The sequence below is a fragment of the Atractosteus spatula genome, chromosome 6 (genome assembly GCF_055471065.1).
Source record: "Atractosteus spatula isolate fAtrSpa1 chromosome 6, fAtrSpa1.hap1, whole genome shotgun sequence".
NCBI lineage: Eukaryota > Metazoa > Chordata > Actinopteri > Semionotiformes > Lepisosteidae > Atractosteus > Atractosteus spatula.
The window spans coordinates 52,006,885-52,021,304 of NC_142711.1; the positions used below are offsets into that span (position 1 = coordinate 52,006,885).

General features: G+C 39.0%; 1 pseudogene; it reads right to left on the minus strand.

Moving 5' to 3' along the window:
- Positions 1-2,143: 2,143 nt before the first annotated feature.
- LOC148833030 (uncharacterized) lies at positions 2,144-3,196 on the minus strand (annotated as a pseudogene).
- Between the last annotated feature and the right edge of the window lie 11,224 nt (positions 3,197-14,420).

Below are 14,420 nucleotides of genomic sequence, written 5' to 3' on the forward strand. Positions count from 1 at the left end.
CAGAAAATGTATTTCTGTCTTTGCGTCTCCCTGCTGACAGTGGAAGTGCAACCTGTCCTGTATGGACAGCCAGGTCTGCCAGTCCTGCCCAGTTTCTGAAGCAGTCACTGAATCAGGATGTTTACTGTTTACTTTATTACAGTTTTTGACGTTCATCACTCACCGTTCATAAAATAAATTTAAGTTCTCTTTTGCAGGTACACGTTCTCAATATTGAGGATATCCAGTATCCAGAGTGGGAAAGTGCTTCATTACAGGCCCTTACTAAAACGTTACATGTGGAAACACCAACAAAAGCAGCACACATACTGTAATCATCTGCAAAACCCTTAGACATACAGTAAAAAGAAAGCTGCTAACCACATAAAATTAGTCTAAGCTATCTAGAATTATCTTAGATGTTCTATAAGTTCTCTACGACACCTCTACGGCTGTCCTTCTGCAGCCACAAGAACTCTTTGTCTCAACATTATAGTTATGAATTCTGCCAGCGCCACTCAAATTTTCCCTGCTTCTCGCTGGCAGCCTGCCAAGTGAAGGACTGCTCCAAAAAAGTCCAAGGGCAATAGTGACACACAAACCCTGCAAAACAATAAAATATATACAGTATGTCAAAAGGAAGGAAAAGGAAATCACAGACAGGTGAGGAAAGAAGAATATACTGCACCTACTTTGCAGACATATTCCAAAAGTATAAAATATAAGCTAAAATATACATTTAAGTTTCTTTTGAGAATTCATCAAGGGAAAATAATATACATTTATTATTCACTTCTTTAACAAAGACACCACTGTAATAAATAAATACTTCCTTCAAAGGGGCAATGTCCATGTCAATGAAGTATTGTGTTTATTCTGATATGTTTTTTTTATAATTAAACATTTAATGCATTTTAGTGATTTTTACTGCAACTGGTATATAGTCTACAAAGTGTTATTTGTGCACATAAATATTGTAACGCCCTCGCCTGGTGGTGAGGAGGAAGCGCCCCTAGGCGCTCGTAGTACCGCCGGGCATGCTGGGAGTGGTAGCCGGGGAGAGTATGAGGGTCAGCACGATGACCAGCGGCTGACCCTACCTGTGTAAATAATGTCCTAGTAATTCTAGTGCCCTGTGTAGTCCTGTAAAAGTGTAGTGTGTTGTTAGGTAATTACCACCCTAAATATGTGTACGTGTTCCGTCAGTCTCCTCATGTGTGTGTAGACCCTGTGTTTGGTTTTGGTGTGGTTGTCAAATAAAGTCAGTGTTTTGGCTGGTGAATCGCGTCTCCACTGTTCTTTAGTTCTGAAAAGAACCTGCAACGCTACATTGGTGTCAGAAGTGGGATGCGGATGGGCCGAGCGTCGCCGGTGTTGATCTCGTGTTGGACCAGGGCAGTGCGGGTGCAGTCCTCATCTCTCGCCGCAAAGAGGTCTTCGTTCTGGGCGAGTAGCTCCTGGAGCCGCTGCCGCTGGTCCTGATCGAGGCCCTCGCAGCTCCGCTGGAAGAGGTCCTCCACGGCGCGCCTCGCTTCCACGCAACGCTCGGCCCCCGCCGCCGCCGCCTTGTCTGGCCCCTCGGCTGACTCGGGAGCAGGATCCGGCACGCTCGCTCCCCGGCTCACAAGCCTGGTCTGCCCCGGCGACTGACGCCGCCGCCGCCGCCGCTGCCTCTTGTTCCCCCGGCTCCGGCAAGCCCGCGTCCCTCGGCCTTCGCCGGGCCTGCCCTCCACCAGGTGCAGTCTCCCCCCCTGCCACACCAACTCCTGCCGGTCCAAGTCCAAACTGGCCCCCACTCGCTGCAGCAGGTCCAGCCCCAGAATGCAGTCCTCCTGGATGGGTGCGAGGTAGCAGGGGTGGCGCACCGTCGCTGCACCCAGACGGAAGGCAAGCACCTGTTTCCCCCGGACTGCAGCGAGCTGTCCCGTCACGGTCCTTAGCCGCAGGCTGGAGGCCTCCCATCCTGGGGGGTTGGTGCCCTCGGTGTCGGGGAGTATGCCCGGCCGGAGTAGGGTCACCGAAGAACCGGTGTCGAGTAGGGCCAGGCAGGGTTGGTCCTCGATTCGGCATTGGAGGTACAGGCCTCGGCTACAGCCGACTCGCCCCACGGTGGCGTGAGGGGCGCCGGTTTTTGCAGCGCTCTCCGGAGCGGGGGTTGAGGTGTTCAAGGGCGGCCTTCCCCGCGCTGAGCCGCCCCGTTCCCGTTTCCCGACGCCGATCGGGGAGGGCGAGGCTCGGGTGCCCGGCAGAACCGGGCTCGGTGTCCTCTCTTCCCGCAGCGGTTGCAAATCAGCGTGCGGGGCTATTCCGCGGGGGTCGCTGCCCGGGCTGGCTCCTCTTCCCCCTCGCTGGATTCCTCCGTCGCCGTCTCGGTCAGCCGGCAGGGCGCACTGCGTCTGGCGGCGCTTCCAGCCACCCCGAACACCGCCTCAGCCCGTGTAGCAAGGGTCAAGGCCTGCTCCAGCGATGTTGGCGCGGCCAGCTGCACGTGGCACCGCAGCTCCTCGGGCGAGAGGGCCTTGAGAAAGGCCTGGAGAGCCATCTCCCGCTGCGCCTCCTGGGGGAAAGTTGGGTATCCTCGGCGGGCGAGGAACATGACATCTGCGGCGACCGGGCCCAGTCGCTCTCCTGGTCGGCGCCGCCGCAGGGCCAGCCTCTCCCGCATCAAGTCCGGCGCCTCCTCTACACCGAAGCGCAGCTGGAGGGCTGCCGCCAATGCCGCGTAGTCGCCTCTGTCTTCCTCCGGGACGTCCAGGAGCACCTGGCAGGCCGCTCCTTCCAGCGCCGCCGCCAGGTGGCCGGCCATCTCCGCCCGGCTCCAGCCATTCGTCCGGGCCGCGAGCTGGAACTGCGCCTCAAAGGTTTCCCACGGCGCTTCCCCATCGTAGCGACCTGGTCGCACCCGCGCCGATGGGTGTGGGAATCGCTGATCGGCTCCGGCAGGGAGGGCATCTTCTCTCCGGGGCAGCCGCCCCAGTTCTACTGGCGGGGCCACTACTGGGTAGCCCTGGTAAGGGCTGTGGCCACCTGTCGCACCCAGGAGTTGCTCAGGCTCCCTATGCGTGCCGCCGATGGGTTCTGCGTCTGTCAGCGTCAGCCGGCGCTTAACAGAGTCGGGTAATGTCTGCCACGAGTTGCTCATTCTGCCCGCTTCTGACACCAATGTAACGCAACGGGGGCTCCGGCGGGCGCCCTTGCCGCATCTGGTTGGCCCCATCCTGACTGAGGCTCGAACCCGGGACTTCAGAGATCTCTCTTTAGCTCACGGGGCTAGGTCGCTGCAGAGAGACGCGGAAGTCCCGGGTTCGAGCCTCAGTCGGGATGGGGCCAACCAGATGCGGCAAGGGCGCCCGCCGGAGCCCCCGTTGCGTTACAATATGGTTTCTGAGTTTTAAGTTTCAGTGGATCTGTAGAACTATTGGAGCTCATGTTTTCTGTGATGCATTGCTTCAGATGAACCAGTTGAACCCTTAGCTTTGTATCCAGGTTTGAGACAGGTCATTAAGGGTTTTTACATTTTTTTTTATTTTTAAATGATTCACGTGTGCAAAGCACTTGTTTTGTGCCTGATTGTGTTTGTTTTTTACTACTGACCAGCCCTCAATGGCAGGCATTCTACTATAGTATAGATATATTCATTTACTACACATGTACAGTACCTTTTTTGACAAACAGCCTTTAAATTAGTCATGTTATGAGCTGAAATATACAATATGCTGAATTCAAGGAGCTTTAACAGTTAATTTAAGGATATTTTGGGAGAATCGAGAAAGATCAAATATTAAATGCAGTTTTCATGTATTATCTTTATTGTTCATATTTAAACTATCATAAAGCTATATTTATGATGAGACGCAAAGAAGTTAAAGTATTAAAAGTAGCCAAGTATTTCCAGCTGCTGTTGCTAAATGCATCATATCTTCTCTGGAAAACCCACAATTATTTAAAACCACGTTAAGAATTTTATAGGAAAAGATGGTTGTAAACGTAAAGCCAAATGGATTAACAACTGGTGATTACAAACTGAGGACCAGAAAATAAATAATCATTGATTCCCTTTATACAAAACCAAATACAAATGTGACATTTGGCCGAAAGACAAACGTAATCTGTTAAAGACAAACTGTTGAACTGAATATCTGAAAATAGAGCTTTTTGTCTCTTCCTGCAACTCAGGTGTCAGTTGACAATCTTTTTTCAAACTTGTGACACAGTTTTTTCAATTTGAGTTGCCCAGAAAAGTAACTTGAGCATCTCCAGCTTAAATGCTTCATGTCCTCTTGAACATTAACATGAGTTTGTTGTTCTTCAAAAGAAAACAGCATAACTGCTCTACTTCTCTCAGCTGCTGCTGCTGGAGGGATGCCAGAAACATCAAAACAGAAGCAAACGTGTCTCTCAAGCACTGGAGAAGCACAAGGGGATTTGAGGATTTGAGTATTTGTGTCTAAGTTATAAATGCAAAGATGGAAATTAAAATCTTAAAAATAACAAAGTCTTTAACTGTAAACATTGTATTTCAAAGTACATTTTTAGATCCAGAAATCCATAAATAGATTTAACATGTAAACACATCGGGCAGACTTTCACACTGTGTCAGTCAGTAATACTCAGTAAGGACTGCAGCGGGAACAGAATGTTACTATAGGTTTATATCACGATTTAACTTTACAAGCTTCTTTACCAATTTTGACAGATACTGCAGAGATATAAGGGAGATATATATACTGTATACTGTATATAGTGCACAATGGTAATGCACCACTTGATATTAGAAATGGAAAAGGACGAAAATAAGAAATAGTGCCAATTTTAAAGTAAACAATGTGTTAGTGCCATGTACCGTAGTAGTAAAAGATTGAGATTAAATTCACCGTACAGTACCTTGTGATAAAAAAATCCTTAATTTATGTTTATTGCAAGTTCCATTTTCTTGTTTCTTATCAACAAAGACATTTTATACATCTAACTTATGACTGATTCTCGTCCTGGTCAGTTTGTTCAATTGACCAGGGAGGAGCCTTGGGGGTGAGTAAGTGGACAACTGCGTTTCTGCATTTCAAGATCATACACATTATTACTATGGGGGATAATAATAATAATAATAATAATAATAATAATAATAATAATAATAAGAGTCATTTTCAGCTCTCATCCTAGAGGAACCTATTGTCTTCTGTTTTTTCTTAATCAGGCTCTTCAATTTCTTCATTCACATCCTCAAATAGAAACACTTCTGATGTGATCATCAAATTTAACACACTTATTAGAAGCATCATGGAATAAAAATGTGACAATGGACAAATAGAACTCCAGGACTGTGAATTTCCATGAGCAGCCATTTGTAAACCGCTATTCAGTAAATCTGTGACGCTAAATCTGATACTAACACTATAGACATGGGCACACTGAAGTATTTTTAAAGAGTAAGGGGTTGTTGTCACACTGTGTCTTTAATTCAGATCCAGAATCTTCCTGCACTGCACCTTCTCACACCTGATGCATCACACTTGAATGTGTGGTAAGTAATTGACATGCATCTCAGCAATAAAGTGTGATTTGGTCCATTTGAAAGTTGCCAACAACCTTGCAGACATTAGTACATAAGGCTTCTTTTTTTGTGATATTCTGTGAATATTCTGTGATATTCTTTTTACTGTTAGATCCTGTGCGTTCATTCTTTTACTGTCATTGATACCAAAGATTGAAGTGTTCTGTGTACTGGGAACCAACAAAATAAGAGGACCTGCTTCTCTATAATACTAATTGCCATTTTTAAATTGTTTTATATAATAATAATGATATCATGGGTAATTATAGTACACATTTTCTGTGTTGAACTTTGATACCTTTTTTATTTGCAACTACAATATTGTTTTTATCCTTATACTGAGTTCCCGACGTTGTGCCCTGACTACTGTAAACGATCAAACAACACAAACATGACACTGATCGGAAGGCAATATTTAATACATACATATTTAAAGCCCAACAACAAGATTTATCGTGACACAAAATCTTTTGCTCCTTCTTTCGTTGATTTCTGTGAAATAAATCATATGACTTTGAGATTCTTTGTTTTGGCAAACATAAAGTATTGAATAATGGCTTTTCACGAAAATTTCTAAAAGATCACATCTGTGGGGTTTTGGGAGAGGGTAGCCAAAGAACACACAGCCTTGAAATATCCCGTGACTTCCTTTTATTTTGACAGGTTATGCAATACAGGCTGCAATAATGTGATGCACATTCTATTTTAAAAAATGGTTTTGTTGGGTGTGGATTCAAACCAATTGACAGGATCAAGAATAACACTCCATCTCCTAACACAACCTCTAGCTAGTATTTTTGTGTTTATTGATCAGGGTTTTGAATTCTATAGATGTGTGGAGAACATATTCTTGTACTTATATTCAAAATTCTTCATGCTTCAAGTTTGAGTAGATAAAATTGTGAAACTGCCTAAATGTAGCTAAACATCTTTATAAAAAGACAAACAGACTGTTCCTGTTTAACGCGTCTAATAGTTAAACATCCTTAAATACCCCTTGATTCATAGCAATATTACACCACAAAACAAAACAGAGTTTGCAGTTAAGTTTGTAAGGTACTTGAAATTGTACTTTCAGGAATAATAAATGTATTAGTAATCATCCAGACATTATTTACAATGGATGAAATAAAAATTATTGTTTTATAACATTTGTATACAGACAAATACTTGGATTCCATCTACTTTTTAGACAGTAACAGCTGTTAAGTGAGTTACTTGAGTGTTTAGAAGAAAGATCCTGTGTTTGCACCCTCAAGGACTGAGAACAGAAAAAGTAGAAACAGCTGTTTGTAAAATTGTACCTAGCCTAAAAGTAACTGTAAAATTAAATGGTGATGAGACCTTTAAAACTATTTTCTAGAGTGCAAGCAAATGAGAGGAGAAATTAAACAATGATATACAGTATTTAAGTACAGTTTTCATATATTTGAGTTTATGTTTTAATCTTACACCCACTATCAACATTTCTTTTACTTTCTTTGTGTACTTATTAAAAATATCCACAAGAAGGAAAATGCCTCTTTGACATAGACAATTTGACAGCATGGTGCACTTTTTATTTTTCCAATCTTATTTCAGGCTTAAACATTGAAAACAAAGGGTAAAAGAACAGCAAGAGATAAATTGTGGAAAATTGTACTTCTCTGTCAAAGTGATCCTAAAACCATTAGTTGCTATAGCTACCTCAAAATAGCAGAGTTAACATCTCTCTTAAGCGTAAAAATAAATGTTTCCTGTTTTGACATATATGGATAGGTAAGACAGGAGAACGAAAGTTCCCATAGAAGGTCAACCCAGGTCTTTTTGCTGTTCAGTAAGTAACATTAAAATCTTTAACACCACCTATTATTCACAGATACAATAAAAATCTTTCTAATGTGCTGCTGCTGTCTAGAGCCTTTTAACTTTCCATTACTCAAAAGTCCCGCAGACTGTAACTAACCAAGCTATATACAGTACTGTTCTTTAAATTACAGAAAATACAGTATAGCAGTAAACGATAGTACAAAAAAACTGAGAATCTGAAATCAGGTATGGATACAAGGAACTATATTACCTAGACTGAAAACATTGCTGAAAACATTCACTTTGTAATCTTTTCAATGTTTCAGATGTTAGAGATTATAACTAATGATTAATGAAAGTAATACAAGTGTATACTGTACTTGACTTGTTCTTCTGCAAAAAAAATGTAATCTTAGTTTCTTATTTCTTTATAAAATACAAGCATTTTCAAAAGGGTTACTTCAAACTGACAGAAAGCAAACAAAATAAAAAATCATTAAGAATTTTTTCTTCTAACATTACAAATTACACTGTGAAATTGTTCACATGCCAGCTGAATGTTGTGCACAAACCTGCAATACAATTTTGAATAAAAAAGTGATGGGAATTTTGGGTGGATGAGGTTTAAAAATTGGATTATTCAAGGACAGGTATTTGGTTCATAGTATCTTTGTGTGAAATTGCCCATTAATTCTAAAACACTGTAGAAATCTAAGGTAATACATACATATACAATGTAAACATATTCAAAATATTTTGTGCCAGTTGATGTTAGGAATTCTTTTTGTTTTTGTTTCAGCTGTCTGAACCATCGGAATTTACTCATCTTAATAGAATTAATTGTTGATCTTATTAGGACCTAGAAACAAATCTTGATAGTTGTATAGCTTTGTCAGCGGAAGATGTCATTGATCGAACTGGAAGATTGATTGTCTGCAAAAACAGTATTTAATTGCAATAAATCAGCTGATGTAAAATAATCTTCACAAACGTGACATTCCAATAGATCTTTTAAAACAAATCATGTTTTCTGTCTGAGGTAGTCACTTCCTAAAAATATATAGTGAATATTCTTAAAACCAATATGTAATTATTGAATAAAGAAGAAAAAAAGTTCGAATTTATCTTAAAGTAGTACTTTAAATGAATACATTCATAAAACAACTTGTCTCTGAAATGCCTGTTACTTTTTCAAAAACAATATTAGGTTGACCTTGTTAAATACTTTTGAATCTTTATGACTGGGTGGCTTAGTGGCACAGTGTTCAGTATTCCTGTCTAGCACAATTGGGGCCCTGGGTTCATTCCTGGGGTGCTATTAATTTAAAGTTGTTTGTTCTCCCCATGTTCATGTGAGTTTCCTCCTGGTGTCGTGGTTTCCTCCCACAATCCAGAGTCATACTCTAGGTTAATTGGCTTATGGAAAATTGGCCCTAGTGTAAGTCTGTGCTTGTATCTGTGTGGACAATGGACTGGCATCACATCATTGTCTTGGGCTTCCCCGCCAACCTGAGCTGGATACTGGATACTGGATACAGTTTTAGAAAAAGCATGGATGATTGTTTAAGAATTACGTACAATTTTGAAGTTCCCAAGAGAAACAACTTATTCTGTAAGTTTAGAACATTGAGGGTTGTCTTGAATGCTTATGCAGCTATGTGCAGTGTCCTTGAGGCGTAATTTTTCTTAACTGAGGCTAAATTAATTGTCAGTTAAATCATTACATTAGGTCTCTAATGTACATAAATATGGAACATAAATATTTAACAGTGATTGGTCATGAGCTAGTTTTCACGTGGATGGGTCATAGGACATAGTAGTAGGTCTCAAGGATGGATAAATACACAAAGTAAGCACAAAAGACTGAGGAGAAGTGGAGAGAAAAATCACCATCATAATCAGATGAAGAGGAGAAGATTATCCTCTTTCAACCAGACTCTGAAACCAAACCAAAATCAGGTAATCTGAAGACAGGTTAAGCCCCCTGAAAAGAATTATACTCTTCCTAAATATATTTATCATTTTACTTATTTGGGGACATATTGATTTCCTATGTCGTAGAATCTGCAGGCTAAAATACATTTCTCTTTATTGAAGCATTGTTTGAAATACAGAAATGTATTCCCATTTATTTGAGCAAAATCCTTTTGTTTACTAGGATGCAGGTTTCTTATTGGACCTTTATAGTGTTTTGTGTCTAGATGTGACTCTATATTTTCTAGGTATGTTGAAGGGAGCTGGTGGTCATAGAATTGTAAATACTGTATCTGTGAAATAGACATGAAACATTAAGCTTTCACCTGGTCAAAGAAATCATGTTCTTCAATGCGACTGGTTATTTCCTGTCCTCATTTTCATAACATGATTGAATTTGTCACAGTTCTTTAGTTTGACAACAATTTTTGTTTTTGTTGTCATCTGTATATATGCAAAAGTTATATATATATATTATTATATATATTAAAGGTACACAAACTAAAATAATTAAATTACGGAAATGAGCTATTTCGGATTTTAATTTAATGCATCTCAGAACAGATACTGTACTTCAAAAAGAACACAAAGCGTATGAACTCTTTTTTTGGTATTATACAGTATATCATAAAATCTATGTACTTTCAAGAACATCTGAAAATCTACTTAAAAAAAATACTTTAGGATTTAGGCATCATTAATAAGAACAGAAAGCATGCTTCATTTTAACAGCGAGGATATATATCTGCCATGAATTAATCCTTAGTCTTTGTTTCTTAGCTCATCTCTTTCCAGATGGTTTACATATGACAGAGGAATTTCCTTGGTTTTTCTTAACCTGTTTGCCTACCTTCTTGTTTTATGCTACCGTTTTCTATTCCGTTTTACTGGTCTTGCTACTGCTAACATATCTGAGGTATTGCCATGATAGAAATGCTGTTTATCAGAAAAAATATATAATAACATTATTAATACTGGTAGTAGCCAGTTCCTTGCATTTTCATCCATCAATCCTTTTTCTCTCTGCTTCATTCAATATCAGGGTGGCAGTGAAGCCAAGAAATATGTTTAAATGAGAACTTAAAATTCACTTTACATACTACCGTAGTGTGTATTGGACAGTAATCGAATGTGTTTAATTCTAACAGAACGTATTTTTTTGCATTGATTTCCACAATGATCCTTTAAAAACTACAGTCACCGGAAAGCTTTCTTGTGACCACAGAACCATTTTAAAATAACATGCAGCACAAACAGTGATATAGTATCCAGAGCTTGAACTTGAATCGATATAATACTGAAAATGAACAACAATGAATAAGTGCCAGTGAACGTCTTTCCTCAGTTTCAGGAGATAACCGTAATGTACACAGGGCTGAACTTCCAGAGAGTGGCACTACTCCCAGGGATACATTCTGTTACTGCACAAGCTGATATGATGTATTGTTTATTTTTACAAGTTACAAATGTAAAAGGTAAAAAAAATAAAACAAAATTTAAAATCAATTTAGATTATGACCTGCTTCTATATTTACAAAAAAATGTAAAGTACAATACTTTCAGACTGTAATTAATAATAACAAATTGCATAAGAAGTAGATGAAAATGTTTAATAAGCTTTATCAATTAACTTAAAGCATTTCTGTTATTTTTCAACATATGTTTTTTCTTTTATATACTGTACGATGAATGTATAAGGACCATAAAAATAAAAATTAAAATAGAAATTAAATGACTCATCCTTTGATGATATATCATTACGAGTTGAGCATGGCACTATATCCTATGAAAATCATGATGCTCTTTTTGTTGTTTAAGCAGGACTGATCCTGATTAATACTCACATTGGAGACCAACGTGAAATTGCTATAAGAGTAGTAAGAGTTAGTTTTTGCAGTTGAGATTTTAAGTACTTTAAAATAGCTCCCAGCAGCATGTTCAGTGATCAGTGATTTTTTTTTATTTATGGTCTACATTATTAAAATTGTTAAGGTGTACTATTTAAAAATGCATATTTTATTTAGCAACAAAACAGAAAATGCTTTCTCATTGTATTGTTTGTATTTTATTTAAAAATTAATGCTGTTTATGTGGAGACTGCAGATGGAGTGGGATTTGAATTCTTCTCAAAATCCTAATTTCAGGATTATCCCTTATTTTAATCAAAGACCTTAATATTGCAGTTAGAATAGCTTTATCCTGAACCTAGAATGCACATGCTAACCTTGTGCTCTGAATATACTGAGCTTTCATCATTATAAGAAATATGAAATTGTGACCTTTTGGCCCATTTGATACTTTAATCAGCTTGATATACTACCTTTTCATGTTCCAATTTTCTACAACAGCAACAAAAACAAGATATTGTATTTGGTGACTATGTGTGTGTGCAGTGAAAAACAATCATAAAATCAAAGCACTGCACACACATGAATGAACAACAAGTGCAAGTGTGGGTGGAAAAAGCATAGACAATTACTGGTAATTTGAAACTGAAGTTTCTGAAAACTGGAAACTTGGAATAAAATTAAATATTACAATATGCATGCTGCATCTATAAATTATTTTTGAAAATATTGACAGTTTCAGAGTGTCCAATCATGGTATTGTACCTACTGTGTACAGCCACCGTGTACAGCCTGGTCTTCAGTGGTCTTCAGAGTAAGAGTAAGAGTAAGAAGGCTTGAATCTGGAAATAGAGACTAAAATCATGCAATTTATCCTGAACATCTGGACCTAAACCATTTAGAGTCAGATACATGAACATAAGAACCCTAAAGTCCATTCTAAATTTCATTGGCAGCTGGGGCAATTTACAGAATATTAGAGTGAGGCTATGTGCTGATTCAGATTAGTCACACAAACTGCAGAATGCATGTTAGACTGAAGCTTGTTTAGTACTTAAGAAGATATTCCAGTAAGTCAGTTCTTAAGTAAATAAACAGACTGTTTCTCTAAATGCTCCACATAGCTTATTATAGCTGCCCTTCTTTGGAATGCTCTGGAAGTTCGGTTGGGCAAGTGATCTAGTAATTTGACTCTTCCCTTAGATTGTGTTGTAAATTAGTTAAATATTTATCTTAATACCCCCTATGTCTTGTGTCTTCTGACACACTAGAGCCTGGGACTTGATTGGAGAGATTTTGTAGGGGACAGGGGCACTTATCAATATAAATATTCTCTTAAAACCTCCTGACTCACAATCATATTACACATTCATATTATTAGCTGGTTAATGCATATTATTAATTATGGAGATGAGTACTGGGAAATTGTTGTGAACATATAAGAATGCAATATAAGTAAGATCTAACTGCATTAAAGACATCTCTATAGGCCTAGTGATATTGTTCATAAGGTAGTAGTTGGTGTCTTCCTCCACAACTGAAGAGATAATATCGGATGGTAAGAATGACCTGTTTATTAGCAGGACACGCTTTCAACAGCTCCGTGCCACGTCTTCCTCAAAGGTAGCTCATAGCTAACATATAGCACTGTATGCTCTACACCTGGATCAATTCTGTCCCTATCTGATACATCAACAGTGTTTGCAGGAGGAAGGTCAGGAAAAACATAAGGGCAGTGATTAAGAGTCCTCTGCACACACACTCCTTAATTTGTAGAGAAGTGACCTGACACTGCTCGTCTGTAAGATTGGTTTCAGCACAGCCTTTTGGGTGAGATCTGCCAAGGGATGCTCAAGACCGTGAAAGTTAGGAATCAAGTGACGAGAGCAACCCGCAAGGCCCAAAGCATCTTAAGAAAGCTGTAACAAGGCGATCCACAATTATTTCAATTTTGAGACACAGGCCATCCATCAAACTAGTTAATTTACTTTTCATTAATCTACACAAAACTGTGTGGTCCCATTCGTTGTGCGATTCTCGTATCAACCCCTATTCCAACATTTTTAATACTCAATGTGTCCAAATTATGATTCCTAGGGCTTTCTGTACACGATGGATAATAAGGTTCATACATCCTGCAGCAAACAAACCACATCTTCAACTTTAGCTTGTAATTGCTGAACTGCCTTTGGCTATTTAGGAACATATTGCTGGGATTGGTGATGACTGAAACAAAAGGAGGACCCCTTGTCCATTTTGTAAGTTAGAGATATGGATCTAAGTTTGTGGGGTTGGAGATGAAGTATGTCACTGACCATATTAAAGAAAACTGTTTACAACAGTGACTAGAAGAGTTAATTGAATTCCACAGATTTTCCCTTATACCAAGAGCGCGTACTTGCAGGGATATGCAAGAGTCAGGCCTCACTTCTGGCTTAATTTGGGAGCTTGCAACCAGTGCAAGAATAGTTTTATATCTTATGATTTGCTTTTATATTTCGGATAATTTTAAAATAGGATGATTAAAACTAGGCAGGCCAGAGTCTTAACTACTCTTGCAAAACCCCCTTAGGTCTAGAATAAACCAAAACTTTGCAAACCCGGTATATAATGGTAGATTAATAATTTTACAATTAATACACAGAAAATCTTTATGCTTTAATATCTATGAGTTTTTTATTATTCTTTTGCATTCAACAATGCCTTTTTGTCAATAAGAACATTTCAAGATGCTCACAAATGGGACAAAGCTAGAAGATGAAAGGCTTTAGTATAAAAAATTAGCAAGTCGTTTTCTAAGATGCAGTTTACAGTCCGTTAAAACTTTCATTACATATTTTGAAGACATTTTCAATTGAATATTTTCAGATGGGAGGTTTATTGATCTAGAGCTTCCTCTTTAAAATTCTGCTTTGCAACTGTGAAATGCATTGCAAAGTCTAACATTATGAGGCAAGTCCAACATTTTTCTTCCAGGAATGTGTTCAGTTTTTCCAATACTATATTATTTTTTATTCTTCTTTTAGCTTTGATAAGTTAATTCTTTGACACATTCTATCCTTTGGAATCTTGTACAGCAAGATGTATTGAAAATAAAAAAAAAGTCACAGTAACAAAATTATTCAAAATTGAAAGAAAATGGAGCAAATTACTGTATATAATAATTGAACAGGAAGAAATATGTTTTTTAGTACTGTTCCAAATCTTCATTGTAGAGCAATTGCAGGGTCAGTCCTCCTGAAGTCCTACTTTTACTTGTGGGTAAGATTTAGTTCAGAACA